Below are 8,870 nucleotides of genomic sequence, written 5' to 3' on the forward strand. Positions count from 1 at the left end.
GGAAATCTACTCTGTAGGAATCAGCATGGGTTTCGAAAAAGATGGTCGTGTGAAACCCAGCTCACGCTATTCGTCCACGAGACTCAGAGGGCAATAGACACGGGTTCCCATGTAGATGCAGTGTTTCTTGACTTCCGCAAGGTGTTCGATACAGTTCCCCACAGTCGTTTAATGAACAAAGTAAGAGCATATGGACTATCAGACTAATTGTGTGATCGGATTGAGGAGTTCCTAGATAACAGAACGCAGCATGTCATTCTCAATGGAGAGAAGTCTTCCGAAGTAAGAGTGATTTCAGGTGTGCCGCAGGGGAGTGTCATAGGACCGTTACTATTCACAATATACATAAATGACCTGGTGGATGACATCGGAAGTTCACTGAGGCTTTTTGCAGATGATGCTGTGGTGTATCGAGAGGTTGTAACAATGGAAAATTGTACTGAAATGCAGGAGGATCTGCAGCGAATTGACGCATGGTGCAGGGAATGGCAATTGAATCTCAATGTAGACAAGTGTAATGTGCTGCGAATACATAGAAAGATAGATCCCTTATCATTTAGCTACAAAATAGCAGGTCAGCAACTGGAAGCAGTTAATTCCATAAATTATCTGGGAGTATGCATTAGGAGTGATTTAAAATGGAATGATCATATAAAGGTGATCGTCAGTAAAGCAGATGCCACACTAAGATTCATTGGAAGAATCCTAAGGAAATGCAATCTGAAAACAAAGGAAGTAGGTTACAGTACGCTTGTTCGCCCACTGCTTGAATACTGCTCAGTAGTGTGGGATCCGTACCAGACAGGGTTGATAGAAGAGATAGAGAAGATCCAACGGAGAGCAGCGCGCTTCGTTACAGGATCATTTAGTAATCGCAAAAGCGTTACGGAGACGATAGATAAACTCCAGTGGAAAACTCTGCAGGAGAGACGCTCAGTAGCTCGGTACGGGCTTTTGTTAAAGTTTCGAGAACATACCTTCACCGAAGAGTCAAGCAGTATATTGCTCCCTCCTAAGTATATCTCGCGAAGAGACCATGAGGATAAAATCAGAGAGATTAGAGCCCACACAGAAGCATACCGACAATCCTTCTTTCCACGAACAATACGAGACTGGAATAGAAGGGAGAACAGATAGAGGTACTCAGGGTACCCTCCGCCACACACCGTCAGGTGGCTTGTGGAGTATGGATGTAGATGTAGATGGCAACTCCTGTTGCCAGTCTAGTCCCTGCACACTCCAGAGTGTTTGTCTGTCTCCCCAGCCACGTATTACCCCTTCCCCTTTCTGCCCCCTCCAGATTGCTCCTTGCATCCCCAGTCTGCAACTTGACGTGTCTTCTTTGTGGTTGTATAGTTAGTTACTTATTGGTCCACCTCAACTTGTACCTTTTATATATTTTTTTCCTTTTTACTATCAGTCTTCTGATAAATTTGTTGCAGACCTCCATGTCGTCCTCTTCTATGCCAACTTTTTTATCTCATTCACACTCCACGTCCTCAGCTATTTGTTGGATATATTCCAAACTCTGTCTTTGCCTTCAGTTTTTGCCTTCTACAGATCCCACGAGTACCATGGAAGCTGTTCCCCACAAATGTCCCATCATCCTGACCATTCTTCATATCCATGGTTTCCACATATTCCTTTCCTTGCCAGTTTTGTGGAAGTGAATTTAATTTCTTATCTTATCAGTCCACTTATTTTCAAGATCCTCCTGCACACATCTCAAACACTCTTGATTCATTTCCATACAATATTGTACAGACATTTGCGAGGTGCTGTGGTGGAGAAGAGTTTGTACCTCTTTAATTCTGGCGAATTTTGTGTGAGAACTAGACACACACTCGACCCCTTCCTTACCTACCACCTAATTAATTAAGTGCACAACAGTAACGAAAGGAACTGATGGTGCACCCTGCTAGTTGGTAAAATAAACTCAGTAAAAAACAAAAAAAGACAACTTTATCATAATAAACAACAGGAAATGGGATTCTGCATCTATCTACGAAATTGAAATTATATGTGGATTAAATATTACAATGAGATTTATTATATATCAGAACATAAAGCCACTTGATTATCAATACAAACAGTAGGCTAAAGGATAGTGTATACTGGAGTATTACGAGAATAAGAGTTAGCTTGAGAACAAGGGGCTGCTACTCTCTGTGATGCAATAGATTGACGATAATGACTGGAGGTCCTAATGAATCAAATATTACTCCCCCGACTGTAATGCAGTATTGCGATAAGTAGTGAGAGTTCAAATGGGAATACATGGAGAAACAAACGAGGTGGACTTGTAGCAAAGTGAGTGCACGTGCTGCTGAGGACTTCAGTATAAAAATGATAGGTCCTACAATGCCGGAGCCACAAAATACTTTACCAGCCCTGAAACCTGCAGCATGTTGTCAGTAGGCAGCATTGCGATGATGTAGGCACCAACTCTGCTGTGCAGCAACTCTGTTTCAACCTGTGACCTCAAACGCTGTCCAAGAATTCTAAGTTCTGCTCACAAGGCCGAAGCAGGGAAACTCCTGGATCCATGAGGATGTGTATCTATGAAAAGAGACAGTAAAACCACCTAAAGTCGCCCTGTCAGTACAGGTGTGAAAACGCAGAGTAAGAAACTGGGACTTAAGTCGCTAAATTAAACTGGATTATGATCGAAGTCATGCTCCTCAACGACTCTGAAAAAGCGTAACTAAGTCGCAAGACTGTCCGATTCCAACGAAGATCAGACCCCAAAAGCCAATGCAACGCAAGAGCAGAGCCAACGTTACTCAACTTCCCACTACCCTCGAAAAGTCACAAATCCGCATTCAGTGCTGATTCCAAAATTCCCCCACACTATCTCGGATCATCATCCGCGGCAATAGCGATCATTCCCTCCAATTTGGTGCAGTGCTTTATGACATCAACTGGCCTCAGTTTAAGTTGACCATTCATGCCTCTGCTATTTAGCTGGGGGCACTGAACTTGCCATTTGACTGGCTAGGAAAACAGCATGCCAACACCACTGGCCATCCGGCGCCAGACAGTCGCACCTAGAAGGGCACGGTCCATAAGTATTCTCAGAATCATGAAGACAGTACAGTCAGTCGGCGTCAGCAGTCTTCGTTCCAGATGCAACGGGACGGTAAACTGCGGTAACACTCAGACGGCTCGCAGGTCGTTTTACCCTTCTTTCAATAGGCAAAACTCGACCAAAGTCAGTTGCCCCACCAGCCGCTCGAGTCCATTTATGTATGACCCTTTCCGTATTCTCGGAAGAGCAGACACCCCCCCCCCCCCCCCCCCCACACACACACACACACACACACACACACACACACACACACACACACACACACACACACACACACACACAAAAACGCAGTGTGTCGCGTCCTCCAGTGCTTGTCTCACAACAAACCACCCAGAGAAGTAACCGAGAAAACTAAAAGAAAGTCCACATACAGTTCCCAACATGCATAGCCATCAGGTGAAAAGTAATTTGAGCTCTCACTACAAATACTCTCAGAAGATTAACCTTATTCGGCCTGTTCCCACCTTGAAATGATATGAAACATTAATAAAATTGATGGAAATGAGAGGTGACGTGCAAAAGAAGGCATGGACCTCTCACATTCTCATAAATTTCTTCCTTAAGCTGAGGCCTGTGTTTGATTCTAATAGACTTCTTGTATTGAGGAATGCCCTCTTTGCTTCTGGTTGTCTGCTTACTTCACCTATTGTGAATTATGTTGGTTCCAAAGCACCAGAATTCCATCACTTCTACCACATGATCACTAGTTTTGGTGTCAAGTTTATTGATAATCTCACCTCTACTACTCCTGATTGTGTTTGTCTTCCTTTGGTTTACTCTTAGTCCATATTTTGTGCTCATTCAAACATTCATTCCATTCAACGGACCCTGCAATTCTTTATTGCTTGCACTGAAGATAGCAATGTCATCTGCGAATCTTACCATTGACAGCTATTATAGCACACAATACAAATGAATATGAGACAGTTAACTTGTTTACTGGCCCAAACACATGACATCGCAGAATGGAGCGACAGCTGGAGGCAATACTAAGTCAGTAGCAACGTTCTAGCCCAGCTTAGCACAATCAAGAGTGAAGTACAAATAGCGTACCAGCCCAGCATGGTAACTGTGAACAGTATGACACAGAAAGATGATTGCACAGATAGATAGTATACATTTATCAGCATTCACCGCATAAATGTTACATTCCACGTAAGGCAGAAATGATCATCCTTGATCAGAAGTAAGTATAAATCAAAGTCAAGGAAAACAGTGTTCCAATAATCACCATAGCACAACTACACAGTGGTACCGAATCCCCAGGGAGGTCGCTGGTAGCTGCTTGGTGGCATAGTGGAGCAAAGTGATAGGTGCAGACTTGGAGACTTGGTTGAAGCTCCAACAGATAGGATGTTACAGGCGGCCAGTGTCTCCTGGAGAGCGGAGCTGCGACTGCAATGCCTGCCAGAGCTTACACGACATCTTAAATACGCTGTAAGTGGAGGAGTATCTGTGGGCTCTTGATGACTGTGTGATCTATGGACACAAGCTAGTCACACACACACACACACACACACACCCCTACCTCAACCTGACAGCAGTGCTGCCATAGTTGCTGTGTTTGCTGAGACATGATAGTGGTTCCTGGTGGCACCTGTAAGTCTTTAAGCCTGTAAACAGAATGTGTGTGATCAGCAATGAATCCAAACATGTGATGTATTAGCGAGATGCGTAAACAGTCTCCGAAGGAGGAGCAGCAGTAGCTACGGGCCAAGGCCAGCAACACACAGGAAGTATATGTTGTGCCAGAAACAAGAGTGGCTGACTATGCAGGGGCACAGCCCAGCATACCCTACAATATTGGTTCCCAACCTCTCTTAGACGATTACCCCAGAATGCAATATGACATTAACCAGTACCCCCGCCCTACTCCCTCCCTCTACCACATTATCACCAACTTTAGCATCTAACTAAACTCTAGAATGAAAGACTTTTCTTGGTACACTTTTATTTTTAAAATGATGAAAGATAAATGATATTTTGTTCGAGGTGCATCACAAGTGCCACCCACAACTCGTCCTCACACAAGAAAGCTAACCATCCACAGTGAACATAGATACTTATTACAAATCAAACTTCCCCCGCATTACTCCTCACCATTGCAGCACTTGCTTGATCTGCACACTGCAACCCCATTTAAAATCGACCAAGTTAAGTGCACTATATTTAATTGTTCACAAATTCGTTGATTGTTACACTCCTTACTTCTCAACTGACTGAAATTGGGAGACTTCAGGCTGTCAATGCTTTGTGTCTGACCACAGCCACAAATAGTAAGAGTAATAACAATAATTACACAACGGTATACAGAACTATAGCAGCCCTTATGTAGTTACTGCAGTTTCATGCTCTCAATTAATTTGTTTGTTTATTGAAGCGAGTAACGAAGCAGTTTCTGGACTACTGCAGGTACTATCTACAACTTGGAGAAGACACTTTTTGAGATATTTAGCATTTTTTATGTATAAGTCTCACTTTTATCACTAGCGATGTACAGGACAAAGTGCAACGTGTTGTAGTGGGTGAACTATATGAGGAATCTGTAACCTCCACCACATTAATGCCATTAATTGGGAAAAGTAATTATTGATAACTTGTATGATCTATATGAGAGTCTTACAAAATTATGATAATGGTAATGATCTTTTGAAAATAATTTAGTTTCACGACTGAAACAGAATCAAATTGTTTAGTTTTTACCCCCTCAAAAACCCCTTATGTTGTAATTACCCCCAGATTGGGAACCACTGCTCAACAATATCCTTTCATCCTGAACCCTACTTTTCCATTATTGATATAAAGTACATGAACAGCAGTGGCAATGGACTTTTCCTCCGTTATGCCCTTTTTAATCTCTCTTTGTCTTGCCCCCTCATGGTTCTTGTACTTACTGTGTACCACCCGTCTTTCCCTATAGCTTATGCTTATTTTTCAGAGCATTTCAACATCTTTCACCACTTTAAGCCATTGAACACTTTCTCTCGATTGAGAAAACATGTGAACGTGTCTTAATTTTTCTTGTCGTCCTTCTACAGTAGTATCTCGATAATTCAAGGTGAAAGGGACTGGGACCACCTGGAACTACTGAAAACTCTAACAATCAAAATTTGTGTGGGAAAATGAAATAAAATGGTGCTGTAGAGAACAAATCCATGAAAAATGCCTCACTTGTTTTTCTTTGTAGTTTTTCAGTTAAGAGATACTTCACAGCATTTCTGTTCAATTTCAGTTGGTTTCTTCATCAGTCACCAACAGTTACTTCGCCAACAACATATACAAGAACAAGGTGTTCTCACCCCCTTTTTCTCAAGTTGCTCCAGAGCTTCTAACTTAACATTCAAAGTTACAAATTTCCTTTCCTTGTTACAGCATTCATTTTTAGGCATACAAACAACAGTAGTTTACAAAGAAAATGAAACATAACACTGTGCTGCACTGACAATGACAAACCTGAAACACAACATTCAACAAAAGGTTTGTTTGTGTACACAATTAAATACTAGGAGAAAAGTATGCATGAGACTATTGACACCATCGCAACTAACAGGAGCGAGTGGTTTGACAGGTATTATGCTATGAGTGGGTGGGAAAAACAGTTCAAGGATTGATACAGTGTATTTTAGCTTTTTTTAATTTTTTTTTTTATTTTTGCCAACTAGCTGTTAACTGTTTATGCAACTGTTCTGACATTTATGATCATTTGCAATCTCACGAGATATATGAATGTTATTCTTCAAAAGTCCAGTGGTGTATAAAATCTATGAGATTGGAGGTGTACTAACTTGAAAAATTGTTTAGTTGTCACTTTTCCCAAAGATTTAAAAATTCTGAAGGAATGTGATCGGTGTCTTCTGCCTTGTTTGACAGTAAGTCTCTAAAGCCTTTTCAGGCTCCAGCTCTAGTACTGGATCACCTATGTTCTCCAAATCAGTACCCATTTCTTCTTCGTATCATGTCGGCAGACAGTTTCTGTCCCCACGTTGAGGACCACAATGTACTTTTTCCAACTATCTGCCCTTTCCTCTATGTTTAATAGTGGAATTCCTGTTACAATCTTGGTCTAGATATCCTGGCTTTTAATTCCATCAAAATTCCTTTTGACTTTTCTCTATGTTGAATCTGGCCTCCTGACAACCCTTTCCATTGTTTTCATTCACATTTTTCCTGTAGTCATTTTGTTTTAGCTTCCTTGTACTGGGTGACAATTATCGAACTACATGAAATAAAATTGTCATAACTTCTGAACCATTTGCATTAGGGCATTCAAACTGAATGGTTAGCCACGATGCATGATGGGAACTGGTATGCACATGCGCATGTGCCTTGTTGTCGGCCATTTGCACATGAAAATGTTCATTATTAAGCAAAATTGGCGCATTTGAGGGACTGACAATCCGCATTTCACAATTGAGAAGTCTCTTCACCAACAACGGGTGACTGTATGGTATGCAGTGTCCAGTCATGGAATAATCAGTGCAATATTTCTTGATGGCACAGTGATTACTGAACAATATGTGAAGATTTTGGAAGATGATTTCATCCCCATTATCCAAAGTGATTCTGATTTTGACAAGATGTGGTTCGTGCACGGCGGAGTTTTATCCCATCAAAGCAAGTGAGTGATGTCCTGATAGAGCACTTTAGGGACTGCATTCTGGCTCTGGGGTATCCAGAGGCCACTGGCATGGGCTTCGATTGGTCACCATATTCTCCAAATCTGAACACATGTGACTCCTCTTTGTGGGGCTATATTAATGGCAAGGTGTACGGCAGTAACCCCAAAACCATTGCTGAGCTGGAAAGAGACATTCAGGAGATCATCAACAGCATCAATGTTCCGACACTTCAGCAAGTCATGCAGAATTTTGCTGGTATGCATATCGAACATCTCATAACCTAAATCCGAATATTTGTAGTGACGTTTACACGTTGAATAAAGTGCGTGCACACCATAGTTTGTAATTAATTTACCTTATTTTTCATATAGTTCAATAATTGTCACCCTGTATGGCCTATTGATTTCTATGCTAAGTAATTTTCATTGCTGAGCTTCCTTCTTTTGTTGGTCAACTGAAGAAATTATTCTGTCACCAAAGATTCCTTTGCGGTTACCTGTGTTGTACCTGTATTCGTGTGTCTAATTTCTGTTAAATTAATGCAGTAATAAATACAACAATTAGGGAAATAACCCAGAGTGAAGAGAAAGCATCACAAATAGAATAGGAGAGAGAGAGAGAGAGAGAGAGAGAGAGAGAGAGTGGGGGGGGGGGGGGGGGGGGGGGGGTGCTCCGGTGATTATCCATTGCAGGGAAGTCATCCCCTTTTCATCTAAACTTATTGATGGGAACAACCAAATGAAAACAGACAACTCATTTTGTTGTTGCTTAACATACTGATTGGATTATTATTATTATTATTATAGTGAAATTAGTCTGTGGGAGCAATTGAATGAAAATAGCTGAAGCAGATCATTGTAATTTTGCACACTGACTGAAGTATTCATTTTTCAAGTGAAACCAGTCTGCAGTTTTTCTGTTTGGTGAACAATGTATCAGATTAGCTCCGTCAACTGAAACCTTTCTTTTGTGTTTCAGTTGACTGTGTCATTCATTTACTCTTCTGAGTGAAACCAGTCTGAAGTACTTTCATTAGTTTTATTAAAGTAGTGGTATACACAACTGGGGTGTACATGGAGTAGGGCAGCCCTACCCCGGCAGTACTTAAAGACAGCTCAGGGGGTACACCAAATTTAAAATAAGCATTATGCATATTCATTTAA

This window comes from Schistocerca piceifrons, chromosome 2 (assembly GCF_021461385.2).
Source record: "Schistocerca piceifrons isolate TAMUIC-IGC-003096 chromosome 2, iqSchPice1.1, whole genome shotgun sequence".
NCBI lineage: Eukaryota > Metazoa > Arthropoda > Insecta > Orthoptera > Acrididae > Schistocerca > Schistocerca piceifrons.